The 14,943-nt window shown below is 50.6% G+C and overlaps 1 pseudogene; it reads right to left on the reverse strand.

Moving 5' to 3' along the window:
- Positions 1-248: 248 nt before the first annotated feature.
- LOC121102443 lies at positions 249-5,191 on the reverse strand (annotated as a pseudogene).
- Positions 5,192-14,943: the final 9,752 nt, after the last annotated feature.

Here is a 14,943-nt window from a genome sequence, read left to right on the forward strand (position 1 = left end):
GTCCGACAAACCGTAAGGATAGAAGGTTTATTATGGAATGTAGGGGAAAACACCTCCAAAAATTCCGAATGACAGCTCGAAGAGGACTTGGAGAGCTATTTTTCACCTAACTGTTTATCTGTAAGAGAACTGGAGATACACGCCCCCACAGGTCTACTTTCTTGGATGAGGTTCTCACAAAGGCAGTACCGTATTTACAGCTTTGATAAGCTTTCCTGCTGGGGATTTCCTGAAGCATCAGGTATGAATTATTTGTAGGAGAATTTCCCACGTCCCTGAAGTAAATGTCTCTCTGTGCTGTGTATTCGCACGTGCCTTCTTAAGGACGAGAACAACTGAAGGCTTTTCCCCCACACTCCTCTTACATTCTGTAGTTTCTCCTGTGTGCACTCCTCGCATATGTATTGGCAAAGACGATGGCCATTTGAAGGACTTTCCCACATTCCTTACACTCATAGGGTTTCAGCAGTGTGTGTCCTGACGTGCTGCTGCAGAAGTTCAGGCCAACTGGAAAGTTTTGCCACATTGCTTTGCATTTGTAGAGCTTCTCTCTGCGGTGTGCCTTCATATAAAGTTTGTAAGGCTATGTGGCAATAGAATGCTTTCCACATAGCTTGCATTGATATGATTCGTTTCCAGAATGCATTCTCACATGTTCCGAAAGCAAGCGGACAAATTGAAGGCTTTTCCCACATTGTTTGCATTCATAGGGTTTCTTCGTGTGTGTCCTCATGTCTTCTCAAGGATATGGGCCAGTTGGAAAGTTTTTCCACACTGACTGCATTCGTAAGGTTTCTCCAGTGTGCACTCTCATGTGTCCTCGAAAGGATGAGGGATGGCTGAATGCTTTCCCACACTGGCTACACTTAGGGTTTCTCTCCACCATGAGTCCTCTCATGTCTTCTCGGGAAGGACTGGGGATAAATGAAGGTTTTCCCACATTGTTTGCATTCATAGGGTTTCTCTCCAGTGTGAATCCTTTCGTGTTCGAAAAGGACTGCAGGTAAATAAAGGCTTCCACTGTTTACATTCATAGGGCTTCTCTCCAGTGTGTGTGTTATCATGTGCCTTCAAAAGCTGAGGAGCACTGAATGCTTCTCCACATTCCTTACACTTATGTGGCGTCCCTGTGTGTGAGATCATGTGTTCTGAAAAGTTGAGGAATAGCTGAAGGCTTCCCACATTCGCCACATTTATAGGCTTCTCTCCAGTGTGTGTTATCATGTGCCTTCGGTGCTGAGGAATAGCTGAAGGCTTTCCCACACTCCTTACATTTATAGGGCTTCTCTCCAGTGTGAGTTCTCACATGACCACCAGTAAGACTTGGAAAACGGCGAAGGCTTTCCCACTGCTGGCATTCTCGTAAGTCTTCTCGGCAGTATGAACCTTTATATGCCGGTTGAGGGATGAAGTACGAGGAAAGGTTTTTCCACATAATTTACACACATAGGTTCTCTCCGTGGGTCCACACGCATCGCAGGTGTGAACGACACCATAGGCCCGCCCGCACTCCTGACACTGATACGGTTTGTGCCTCCAGGGTGTGCAGTGATGCACTCTTGAGGGAGGAATGATGCGCAAAGATTTTTCCATATGAGCACATTCATACTCTTTACTCCAGTGTGAGTTTTCTGGTACAGATTATGATTTCGAATCTGACTGGAGCCTCACCACACGGATCATTACTTTCAGAGAGTTTCTCCACCACATGATTTCTGTGAAGAATGAGAAGCATGTTATCATCAGGAAGTCTGATTAGTGATTTCTCACTATTCACTAATAAGTATTAGGATTCCATTCTCATCACTTTCAGTGAATGTAGGCTTTCTACCCTGATAAAGCAGAATAAACTGGACATCACAAAGTGGGATTCAACCATAGGAATTAGGAAAACATTGCTTCTTCAATGTGGCTTTTCCTCCTAATTGTTTTCAACTGAATTATGTTTTTAACATTCAACATCAACAAACAGATGAAGGAAATCCTTCTGTAAAAATTCTCGATGAATAAACAAATTTGATCTAGGCTTTCAATTTCATCACATTCGCGATTCTCCTGAACAGTGCTTCTCTTGTGAGTGCAACTCACCTCAGGTGTCTCCCCTGCTTTGTGCGCTGATCTTCTAGTGCTAAGTTCTTCCCAAATTTTCCTAAACAGAGGCCCAGGAATCATTTCTGATGAACTTTGCCATTTTATGTTCCTTGGATATTTTTCCCATAAATATCCTGTTGAGAAACTGACCCACTGGCTTTAAATTGAGTCTCGTCATCTGAAAGCAAAAGGGAACAAGTTTTAAAGACAGAAGGTACCTGCTGGTCGAAATGAAACTGAGGAGTTTAGCTGCACTTTCAGGCTTCACCAATAACAAGTACAAGGCCAAAGTGGTAAGCAATTTAATAAACACAGAATTCTAACAGGATTACAGAAATGTCACTGGGCCTCAATGACCCAGGAAATCTATTTTCACTGATGACACACAGGGAGCCCTCTACAGACAGAAAATAAATTTAATGCAGATTCTCCTTTCTCATGCAGATACCACTAGATTCTAGCTCTATGGTGGTTGTGTGACCCTCTCTGTCTTACTAATTAATGTATTCCCTTTCCACAATCCACCCAAAACACGCCTGATGTGCAAGAAATGCTTGTTCTCTAAATGACTAAGTGAAGGAATGAGGTCATTCTACCCACGGAGGCCAGGTTTTTCAAGTTTTCCAGCAATTCTCTGTAGAGCTTCCTCTGAGCAGAATCCAGCAAAGCCCAATTCTCCAGGGTGAAGTCCACAGCCACATCCCCAAGACCACCAAGTCCTACAACACCCAACATATGTAGAAGGGAAAGAGACTACAGAGCAACTGATTCGACTCACAGGAAATTCAGACAAGACTCTGTCGTCACCTAACATCTACTCTAGGACTCCGATCACCAGATCTCACTCTGTCCACAGAGTAATTTAACAATTTAAATTTAACCACCACACACTGAACCTATTCTTACACTTTATTGCAACCAAATCAAGCCTCATTCTTCTTTATCCAAAGGGTTCAGACCACTGGAAAATTCACAGAAATGCTCTTCTACAATGAAACAAGTATTTGCATTGTAAGACCCACTGATCCCTTGTGAGACAAACTACTTTGGCTCCTTCCTATTTTACGCCACACCTAAGCACCACGTCAAACCTGGGTGCGCTTTTATGAAATAAGCACACACATTGAAGACTGGGAACTCTTCCTTCCATTCCCTCACCAGACCCAAGAGGCTTATCGGAAGCCCCCTTGGTGCAGGCGCCAGCTAACCATCATCTGAAAGAACTCCAGGCCGTAGTTAAGACCGTTTGCTGGCCAAATGATAACATTCCTTTGAGAAGTCTTGTTAATGTATCGCGTAATACAGAATGGGATAGAAGTTATTGAGAAGTCAGAGCTCAGGAAAAAGGACACAGACGTGAGAACTCGGTGCATCTGCCCCGCCCCCGCCACGCAAATGTAATATGATCGACAAATAGCTCTTCCACCAGAACCACGGAGGAGTATTCTTGCTGACCTTGAGGATAAGGTTAAAAATCCCCACCCTGCAAAGGAGTTAACTGAAGTCATCTGACAGTGAGTTTGCCCGAGACTATAAAATACATAAAGACCTAGGCAGCGCCTCTTCCTACAAAGGAAACCCTCCCTCATATCAAGTTCCAGGTAGGGCGCCTGCGGCACAGCGGTTGCCGCCTGCTCGGCTCAGGGCGTGATCCCGCGCAGTGGGATCGAGCCCTGCCATCAGGCTCCTCTGCTGGGAGCCTGCTTCTTCCTCTCCCACTCTGCTTGTGTTCCCCTCTCGCTGGCTGTCTCTGTCTCTGTCGAATAAATAAATAAAATCTTAAAAAAAAAAAAAAAGCTCTGCAGATGCGGTACCTCAAGGCTATCATCCTCAGGCCGCACTCAGCTTCCTTTATGTCCCTCCCCTGTTGGGCACATGAGCGTGTCAGCCCCTCCCAAGAGCATAGGAACGCTGTTGCAGGCTTCCCTTAAACCCTGGTTTTGTTGTTGTTGTTGTTGTTGATGTTCCTCAACCCACTGCCATCCATGAGCAGAGATAATACTCATTCAACGACTTGATGCCAGAATTTACCTATTCAACAGAGAAGCAGATGAAACAGGAAAACCCCTAGACTGGCACAGGGACCAACGGGAGGTTCCGAGTCCGCGGAACTTTCTTCGCTACCTGTAGTGTTTCCTCCAGCGAATCCTCACACCTAGTATGCAGAGAGCCTAACATTTCAGCTTTATCCTTAGACACCATTCCCGGCAAGGCTGGTGTCTGGGAGCCTGGGTTTTAGGCCTTCCACACCATTCTGACTGATATTTCCCACTGTGCCTAAACTGCTGTGCACACGAGACGTTAACAGCACACACCTGCCTTCCTTCTGGAAGTCTGGAGCAGAAATCCCAGGCACCGAGTCTCTACTGAGCCCCCGGTAGACAATATCTCCTCGTGGTTGCCATGACTCATTGCTGGGTGTATTCTGGTGACTAGAAAGAACTCTTAAAAACGGGCACTTGGTTTCCCTCGACTTCTCCCCATACCTGTTCCGTCTGCCAATCTTGCCGTGTGTCCTTCTGTTGTGACAGGTCACAGTCATGAGTAAAATTATACGCTAAGCTCCAGGGGTTCGACTAGCAGGACACAAGTGGTCTTGGAGACACCAGTCACAGTTGGCATCAGAGGTGGAATTTGCTAAAACACCCTGACTTGCTGAAATATATAAAAGCAGTCTGGGAAGAGGAAGGGCCAGGAGGACATGGCGGGGCTTTGGGTGCCCAGGTGGCTAGGGAGTCGCCTGTGGTGTGGACGATCAGCTGAGCTGCCGTCTGCTGTGAAGAGCCGACAAGAGTGGTAAAATGACGGTCCAGCCCCAGGACGCCTGGCATGCTGGATATACTGTTCTGCCGCCTCTGAGCGAGGAAGAAAACAAAGCTGTGCTTTGGTGATGTCTTTGATTTCGTTCACTCCTCCAAGCAGGAGAGAAAGCGCCCTGCTACCAAGGTAAACTATGGACGCGCCAAAAAATATGAAAAGTTTGCATTGCATTGGGAGACAAAATTAGTTAAATCAGTTTCTAGAATGGGGGCAAAACTTGAGCTAACCCATGGCCTAGCAGGGATCCCCACCCTTTCTTCTTACCTAGCTGCTGGGCCATGACAGCCACCTGACCTGCCCACGCTAATCTGAGCCAGGATCTTCCTGGCAGCTGTAATGCTACCCCTGTAAACGCTGACTGACTACCAGGGCCTCACTGTGGCTTAAACCATGTCTTCCCAAAAAGGTATGTTGAAATCCTAAACTCTTGGTACCTATGAGTGTGACTGTACTTGGAAACTGGATCTTTGCAAGTGTAACCAAGCTTAGACGAGGTCATAGGATAGGCCCCAATCCAAGTGCTGACCGGTGGCCTTCTAAGAGGGAACGCCACATGAAGCCAGATGCATGGGGAAGGCAGCCACATCAAGATACAAGCAGAGCGCCAGGGCCACCAGAAAGCTGCCAGATCGAGCCTAGGCACAATCCTCCCACCACATTGATTATGGACTTTCGCCTCCCAAATCAGAGAGAAGCAGTTCTTAAGCACCCAGTTTATGGCAATTTGTTATGGCAATGCTATTAAAACTAATACAGGCTTTGAACAAACCGTGATGAGGGCGCCTGGGGGCGCCTGTCCCGAAGCATCTGGCTTCGCTCAGGTCATGATCCCGGGTCCTGGGACGAGAGCCCGATAGGCTCCCTGCTCAGCGGGGAGTCCGGCTTCTCCCTCTCCCGCTCCCTGCTTGTGCCATTTTCTCTCAAATAAATATAATCTTTCTTAAAATATCTGTGATGAAAAGAAAAGGGGAAGGGGATTTTGTACTTAAACAGTCCTGCTTTGCGGCTGTTGCCCCGCTGTAAGATAAAAGCAGCCGTGCAGGCAGACGTGCTGCGGTAACCTCGTAGCAGAGGACCCTCCCCACCAGTAGAGAAAATAGTGCCGACGGACACCACCTCCTTGCTCGCTTGCCACTGGTACGGGGAGTGGAATTTAACCTCTAGGCCTTAGGAACAAGTTTAGTTCTGTAACATGATTTTTCACTGAGCTTTTACCTAGTGGAGGTCCGAAACAAGAGGGAAACAATGAAGAGACAGGCAATCTCCACCTGGAGATACACTTCGGGAATTTGAAGTACAGTCTCCAGCTCGTCGAACAGCAATCATGAAACCCTATTTCTGACGAGCATCAGGAACTGACCCCTGCCCAGCAGCAGCTTGTGTAGACCCAGCTCTGCTCCTGGCAACACAACTTTCTGACCCTGCAGTGTTTCAGCCTTCGCTGCTGCTAAGAACGGCCCTAGTGACTGGGAACGCTTTACCCTGAACTGCCTGAACGTGACCGCAAGCTCACACCCACGGTGTCCACAACGGGCTGCTTCAGCCTCACGCGACAATCGCACTGATCCGGCAGGTATAAGCTCCGCGAACAGGACTCTGACTCTGGGAACACTGCAGATTGAGTGACACTTTCCGTGGAGGCCCTAAGCTTGCGAAAACTCTCGGGGGCGGTCCGTCTGGGTCACTTACACTTGCCAGTGAGGAGGCTCTCACCCGATGAGACCATCTAAAATCAAGCTCACTTCCGCTTCCTTCCACGCCCCTGGATGCTGCCCACACTGGTAAGGTGGACAAACTGGTGATGTAGGCAACACAACCGTCTGAAACTAACCACCACAGGCAGTCCCTCCGAACAAGGACCAGACCGACTACTCAAGATCAGTCACAGGGGGGTTCGCTGACCGGGCTGCCTCATGCACGTCCTATCAGGAGACCATCTCACCCCCTGGGACACTCAGGCTGCTGCAACTTCCTGGCCAGGAGTTGTGCCCTACGGGAACCAACACCGAGCCCAGGTGGAAAAAGAATACAGAAAAATAAAATACAGAAATTTTGATGATGAAGCCCTCAATATTTTAAGACCTTTACCTTATAGTTACTGGGATCTCCCTTGACCTGGGCAAGTCCAGGACCCCCAAAGGGCATAACCAAAAATCAATACTGCAGATTGGTCTCCCCAGCTGCAAAGGGTACTACTGAGATAATGTGCTGTAGGGAGGTCTTGTCCAAGGACCAAAGGAACAGGGTGTTCAGAAGTGCAACTGAACAGGTCAGAGGGTCCTTATCCTTAGAAAGTCCTGCTTCCAAGGTTGGTCCTGGCTGGTTCATAGAACTGATTTGGCGGGGCTTCCCACCACCCTGCTCGAGAGACTCCTTGTGTCTTTTTATGCAAATAATGTCTTGTGCTGAAGCCCAGCTCTCCTTCTGGGAGTCTGGAATCCTGGTCCGTGCTAGACAGACGGTGTCTCCATGACCAGCCCCCCATTAAAAGACCTGCTGAGTTCTCATTAGCTTTCCCAGTACAACATTCCGCATGTGCCATCACGCCCGGCTGCTGGGAGCACTCGCGCAGCCTGCGTGAAGCCCGAGGGGACCCTTGGAACTGCAGCTGGTCCTCGGGACGGTTCCCTCATGGCCATGCCTCACATTCTGCGCTGTAATAAATTAGGGCCGTGAACACAACTCCACGCTGGGTCCTGAGAATCCTAACGAATCTCTGAACTGAGGTGGCTCTGGGGACCACTACAGACGGAATGTTGTGCCTCCCAAAAATTCATGTTAAATCCTAACTTCAACGTGACGGTACTGGGAGGTGGGGGCTCTGGGAGGGGATCAGGTCATGAGGAGCAGCCCCCAGGAATGGGATGAGTGCCCCATGAGAGTCTCCAGAGAGCACTCCTCGTCCCAGGGAAGCAGGTCCTCACCAGACACCAAATCTGCCAGGGCCGTGACCTTTGACTTCCCAGCCCCAGAAATCGTGAGAGACAAACGCACATCGTTTCTAAGCGCCCAGTCGCCCTGCTGCTACAGCAGCCTCGCAGACGGAGGCAGGGACTCCCCACACACCCAGCTTGAAACCATCAAATGCTGTAACATGATATTAATTTTTAAATGCATTGAGGAGGCACTCTGGGGGCTCCACAGTGAAGCTGCCTGCTTCAGCTCCAGTCGTGATCCCGGGTCCTGGATGGAGCCCCACAGTCAGGCTCCCTGCTCAGTGAGGAGTCTGCTCTCCCTCTCTCTGCCTGCTGCTCTGCCTGCTTGTGCTTGCTCTCTGTCAAATAAATAATAAAATTCCATAAAACAATGTGCACTGAGAACCCCAAAAGTTGCAAAAGACTTTGCAAAAGCCTGCATGTCAGCTCCTGTGTCCTAGGAGCCCCGCAGGCTAGGCATCGTGCACAACGGTTCACGGCGAGGGGCGCAGGACAGGCGCCCAACAACACCTTGTTGCACCCACACTTACGGGGTTCTGCTATTGTATTCCTGTGTCTCCGAGGTGGGAAAGAAGATACGATGTCTGAGGGCACCATGGAGAGTCTCGTCTCCACTCTCACCCCCTCGGGCTCGAGGTCGCGGCAAAGCGTGTGTCTCCTGCGGGACTGCTCTGTCTGAGGGTCTGACGCTTTACCAGCTCTTTCCGTGGACTAAATGCATTTCGGGCTGCCGTTACACAGGTCCTCGTACTGGCAGGCACCAGGGCGGCAGCACTGAACGAAACAATTCTGGGACCTTGTGTATTTCAAATTCTCTTGGAGGAAAATAATAAATAAGCCAACGTAAGTACTATGGAAAATGTGGCACAGCAATCAGGAGAATATGTACGTACTGAGCGTGTGTGCTGTACGACATTTTATATCCGCGTTGCTAGACGACACATGTGGATGACTGGTTGCAGGGCAGAGTAAAGGAAAGCCAAGCAGGCACTTGAGATTATGCTGGATACCTAAACTGCTGAAAATACATATAAACCACCACGTGACACGTGCCGCCTGCACACAGCTATATGTGCAGAACTACAAACATACATGTAAGTCTGTCTATAATTCCACATTGTTATATCTGGAGAGTGAGGGGACCGACCCTGGGGTTACCTAGTGGGGTTTTCTGGTGTGAAAGTTCTAACATTTAGGGATGAATTTCAAAATTTCATACAGAGGATTATTTCCTAAGGTATCTGTCAACTGTAACTGGAGTCGTGCACCTTCCTGCACTGATGCTATACGTATTAACACAGCCTGAAATCAATTCTATGACTTGCCTTGAATCATCTTAAGAGCTGCCAAAACCATTTTATAATATCCCACGATCATACATAAAATTCTTACCATCGGGAAATGATGGTAACTAACATGCATAACCTGATAAAGGAAAACCAATGAAAGACTGTTCAAAACTAAACAAGGAATATATAAATGGTGTGAAGCTCACTGTTTTCTCAAAAACAATTAGTAGGAATCAGTATCGCCCGGCACCTCACTTGGTCCACATTATACTAGAGATCTGGTCAGTACCACCAGGAAATAAAAAGGCACCAAACTAGCAAAGAAACACTTGCCTTTGTGTCTCATCTAAGAACTGTATATGCAGGACGCCCGTGGAACAAAAATGAAGTCACAGAGCAACATTTCTAATAAGAATCCAGGGTAAAACTGCAGTATAAAACCCAATTTCATTACTCACTTTTTAAAAATATGTCTTATTTACATATTTGACAGAGAGAGTACAGCATGTAGAACAGGAAAGGCAGAGGGAGAAGCAGACGATGTGCCAAGAAGGGAGCCCAAGGCAGGACTCAACCCCAGGACCCTGGGATCATAACCTGAGCCAAAGGCAGACGCTTCACCGGCTGAGCCCCCTCTCCCGCTCCCTTCACTACCTAATTAATAGCAACAGCAAGTTGGAAAATTCTTTTTAAAAGGTAACACTGTACTATGGTAAAAGCCAATTTCATCAGTATTAAATAAGGAAAGTGAAGGCTATGAAAGAACCAAAAGGAAAAATTTGAAAACATTGAGGGGAATACCCGAAAGCGAGACAAATGAAAGGAGGAACACATTCCTGGGGGCGCCATTGTTACTGATACCAACTCCTCCCAAGCCAGACCTACGGTCTTCAAAGCTTGCATTACATCCATAACCCGGGCGCGTTTGGGGATGGGGAGACGCAGACAAGCACCAATTTCGAACCCTGAGAGGAGAACAAACGCCAAAGCGCAGCCCCACGTTGTCGAGAACGCAGCCGGGCCTGCGATCGCCCCTGAACGACCGCAAGCAGCCGGGTCTGCGGGGCACCTGGAAGGGCAGCAGATGCCCCTGAGAGCGGCGATGGCGCACACTGACGCCTCCTCACGAAAAGCGCCTCTTATCGGCGGACACTGCTGCGGCGGAGGGTACCACGGACCCGGGACACCTGGCGGCCGCGAGGAAAAGACACACTGTGCCTACGTCCTTCACAGCTGGCCTCCGCACGTGGCGCACCGGGTCGTGCCCCGGCACCCGCAGGCCGAGATCCTCCGCTCTGGGACATTCTTTCCCCCACAAGGGCTCTCACGTGGTGGGCCCCGGATCCCGCCGGTCACCCTCAGAGGAACTGCCCCGAGAAATACTCTCACGCTGGAGGCATCTAAAGAGAACGTTTAACAGGTGGAATGCAAGGCATTTCCTTATTTTCCTGAAATTCACCTGGTGAAAACAGGTCATCTTCGCCTTCACGCTCCGTTAATTAAACGACTACGGACATTTGCTAGAACACCGAGGCTCCGCTAAGGGAATGCAGTTTTCAAGCGGACGCACCCAGGCGTGGGACCTGGGTCTCGCGTGGCCGGCCGACAGCGCGGGGCCCCGCCGCAGGGCCCCCGAGTGCCCCCGAACAAAGGGCGCCCGGGCCCCCGCGCGATGTGTGCGGGAGGCCGCACCAGCCCCTGGATGGAGAACCCGGCGGCAGGAGCCGTTCTCCTCTCCCTGCAACACCAGCATCCGCTCGGACTCGGGTTCCGGCAGTGAGAACCGGGTCGGGGTCACCTGGGGCCGAGGACCTGCCAGGGGTCCCCGAGCCCAGGGTGCCCTGCAGGTCCCCACACTCCTCGCCCGCCCCCCACCCCCCGAGGCTGTCCTCGGCGAGGAGCCGGCCCAGGACTGCGAGTCCCCGAGCCCCCGGTCGAGGGCGGAGACTCGGATCGGGTCCCCCCCGGGCCTGCTGCCGCAGGAAGCCGGTTCCGGGCGGTTGAACCAGCCCCTCCCGGTCTCAGCCCGGGCCGCGCGCACTCACCATCTCGCAACCCTGCTCCAAACTCCCGGGCGTCCTCCCTGAGGGCCCAGCAAGATGACAGCGGCGCGCACCGGACCCCTGGGGCCGCACGGGGCAGGTGCGCTGGAGCGCCCGGGCCGGCCCAGAGCCACGTCCACGCGACCGCGAGCGCGCCCGCCCCCGCGCCTGATTGGACGGTGCTCGGGGACCTCCCTCTCCCAGGGCCTCTGATTGGACAGATTTCCGAGACCCGCCTCTGATACCCCTGATTGGATAGCGCTCAGGGCCCATGTCCTTGACTGGCTAGCTCCCCGGGCACCACCCAGAAGTCCCTGATTGTTCTCCGAGAACCGCCCCTGTCGTTCTGATTGACGGTTCTCCATGACCACGCCTCTGCACCTGAGTGACAGGCCGTCCGGACACACGTGGCTGACCCGCTCCGCGCCGGACGCTCGCTCCGAGCGAAACCCTCCCGGCGCATCGGGTCCTGCCCTGCGCGCCGCTGGGCGCTCCGCTCGCGTCCTTCTCCCGCGGGGAAGTCCTGACTCACGCGTCTCGCGAGCGCCCCTTGTTGGAGCCGGGACAGGAGCAGAAGGACCGGAAGGCCTGGGGTCGAGGTCGCCGTGGACCTGTGCTCTTTGTTTAAGAACAAAGACCCTCCACAGTGACGTCACCTCGTGGAGGCCCAGGGAGCTCGGGTTTCACGGGTGACCTTTGACACCGGGGCCCGCCCGTGCCCTCCCACCCCACTCTCGAGGTCAACAGCCGGGCCCCTGGGTCCCTGTCCCGGAAGGGTGGGACCTCGCAGCCCTCAGCTCGAGCGGGCAGCCCTTAAAACTGCAGGGCGCCTTCTACGCGGCTAGGAAATGTATTTCCAGTCAGGGTTTTGATGTCCCCAGGGCATTTTGCAATATAAAATGCCGTGATGTCCCTAAGGCAACTGAATTCCTATGTTAACTGAAAACAACAAACAGTCTGGTGTAAGGCTTTGGGATGGACCCAAACCCTTAATACCCTTAATAGATGGGGACTAAACAGCCAAGGCATCTCAGACGCCCGCTGGTGTCAGACAACACTCTCTAGGTTGAGACTAACTGGACGTCCAAACTCCGATATCACTTGTTCGATTTAAAACAATTTTTTTAAAAATTAATTTATTGGGGCATCTGGGTGGCTCGGTATGTTGGGCGTGTGCCTGCGGCTGGGGTCATGATCCCAGGGTCCGCATTAGGCTTCTTGCTCTGCCGGGCTGCTTCTCCCTCTCCCTCTGCCTGCTGCTCACCCTGCTTGTGCTCTCTCTCTGTCAAATAAATAAAATCTTTAAAAAATTATTTATTTGAGGGGGAGGGACAGAGGGAGTGAATATCCAAGTAGACTCCCACTGAGGGCAGAGCGGGTCACAGGGCTCCATCTCCCAACCTTGAGATCGTGACCTGAGCCAAAATGGAGAGTCTGACACTTACCCGCTGAGGCACCCAGGCGCCCTGGATTCATAAACTATTAAAAATAAAGTATGATTATATACATTTTTGCTTAATATGGATTAATAATGAATACCAAGTTTCAATAGGTCAGCCTGAGATTTAGAAGTCTGCCTTAGTGGGGCGCCTGGGTGGCACAGTGGTTGGGCGTCTGCCTTTGGCTCAGGGCGTGATCCCGGCGTTATGGGATCGAGCCCCACATCGGGCTCCTCCGCTATGAGCCTGCTTCTTCCTCTCCCACTCCCCCTGCTTGTGTTCCCTCTCTCGCTGGCTGTCTCTAACACTGTCGGATAAATAAATAAAATCTTTTAAAAAAAAAAAAAGTCTGCCTTAGTACTGACTGGGTCGGGGCTTGGACCTCCAGCACCCGGGTCTGCCTGCCAGGTGTTCAAATAAATATCCCGCAAGCATCACTCATAAAGGAATGCGGGCACCTGGGGGGCTCAGTAGGTGAAGCGCCTGCCTTTGGCTCAGGTCATGGTCCCAAGGGCCTGGGATGGAGCCCGGCGTCCGGCTCCCTGCTTGGCCGGGAGCCTGCTCCCCCTGCCTGTGTGTGCTCTCTCCTTCTCTCTGTCAAATAAATAAATAAATAAATAAATAAATAAATAAATAAATAAATAAAATCTCTTAAGAAATAAAAAAGGACATGTCATTCCATTTATTAAGGTGAAAAATGAGGCTGGTCTCTGAATTCTCCACAAAACATTCACTGCAACCAGAGAAAAAGGTAAAACTATAGTAACCCGGGGGGGAAAGAAGTGTGAGTGAAGGTATTCGGATGTGATTGCCATATGGAGGTTACAAAGACAGTCTCAAAGGTGCAGACAGTGACACAGACAGGAAGGAACAAGACCTCCCTCCTCCTGCAGCCTCCATCCTCCCTGCGACCCTCTCAGTTGCAGGTCCTCGTTGGGGGAGTTACACCGCAGACGTGGTTTGCAGCACTCCCACCCTACTTCAACCCCACATCATAAAGCAAAGTAGGAAACCCTAACGGTGCACACGCCCTAATCACTGGAACTGGAATATGTCACCTCATGTGGCAAAAGGGACTTTGCAGAGGTGGTTAAGGCCTCAGAGGTTCCCAGTGGGACCCTGGGTTCCCGGGGGGCCTGGCGTCCTCACGAGGTCCTCAGGAGAGGGAGACAGAGGGTGGAAGTCCCAAAGACGGGCAGACCCTGCGCTGCAGGCGGTGAGGGTAGTGGGGGGGCGGGGGGGGGCTGCGGGAGAAGGAATCTGGGTGGCTTCTAGAAACCAGAAAAGGTGAGGGAACAGATCCTCTCAGGGTCTCCAGAAAGAACACGGCCTCGCCAACACTCTGATCTCAGACCTCTGACCTCAGGACCGCTCTAGGTCACTGAATGTCGGCGATCTCCTACAGCAGTGACAGCAAGCTCCCGCCCTGGGTCGGAAGTGGGGGAACCGGCTCCGGTCGTGGCACAAAGGACGCTCTTCCCAGTCTCATTTCTCCCGAGACAATTCTGACCTTTGCACGCGCTCCTTCCACGTGACTCTGCTCCTACAACCGTCCACCTTGGCGGGTCTGACAGCTTTGCCGAGAACAACGTCTTCGGGTTTGAAATGTAGCACTTTTTAGATAGATGATATTCTGACAAAAATTTTATCCACACCGTAAGCATCCTTGTGACCCGTTAGGAGGGCAGGGCTTTGCATCCCTCAAAAGAGCGTGTATGAATGAGAACCACAGCACAGGGAGAAGGGGAGCACTTTAAAACTTGCGCAACATTTCAACCACACAGAACACGCGGTGACTAACTTTCTGGACCCGCGTGTATCTCCCGCTAAGCCCTATTAAATCCTATAGCTTACCGCACTCCGTCAGATTTCTGGAAAGAAAACACTACAGATAAAGTTGAAATCCCTTTGCATCACCCCCAGGATCCCCAAACCCCTTCTACCTCCTCCCAGAGGAAACCACAGTCACGAATTTGGTGTTTATTATTGCCATTTGAATCCATACACTAGGTAACATGATTTTCCCTACTTCCAAATTTTTCTAAAGTGCATTATATACTATACACACTCTGCAACTTGGCCTTTTCATCCTACAAAAGCTGCTTAATACTCATAAGTCACAATATAGGTTTCATTATAATGTTTACTGTGATACAGTAAAATGCTAAAAGACACTGAAGCAGGAAATACACCTTCCGAATTACCAGAAAAGAAATACATCCCACCAATACCACCAATAGAGTAGAAGACAGAAAATAAAAGAAGCTTCAAAAATAAGAAAAGTGACATAAAGTACGTTAGAATTAAAGCCAACATTTATCACCGC

The sequence above is a fragment of the Ursus maritimus genome, unplaced genomic scaffold (assembly GCF_017311325.1).
Source record: "Ursus maritimus isolate PB19 unplaced genomic scaffold, ASM1731132v1 scaffold_14, whole genome shotgun sequence".
Classification (NCBI taxonomy): Eukaryota; Metazoa; Chordata; class Mammalia; order Carnivora; family Ursidae; genus Ursus; species Ursus maritimus.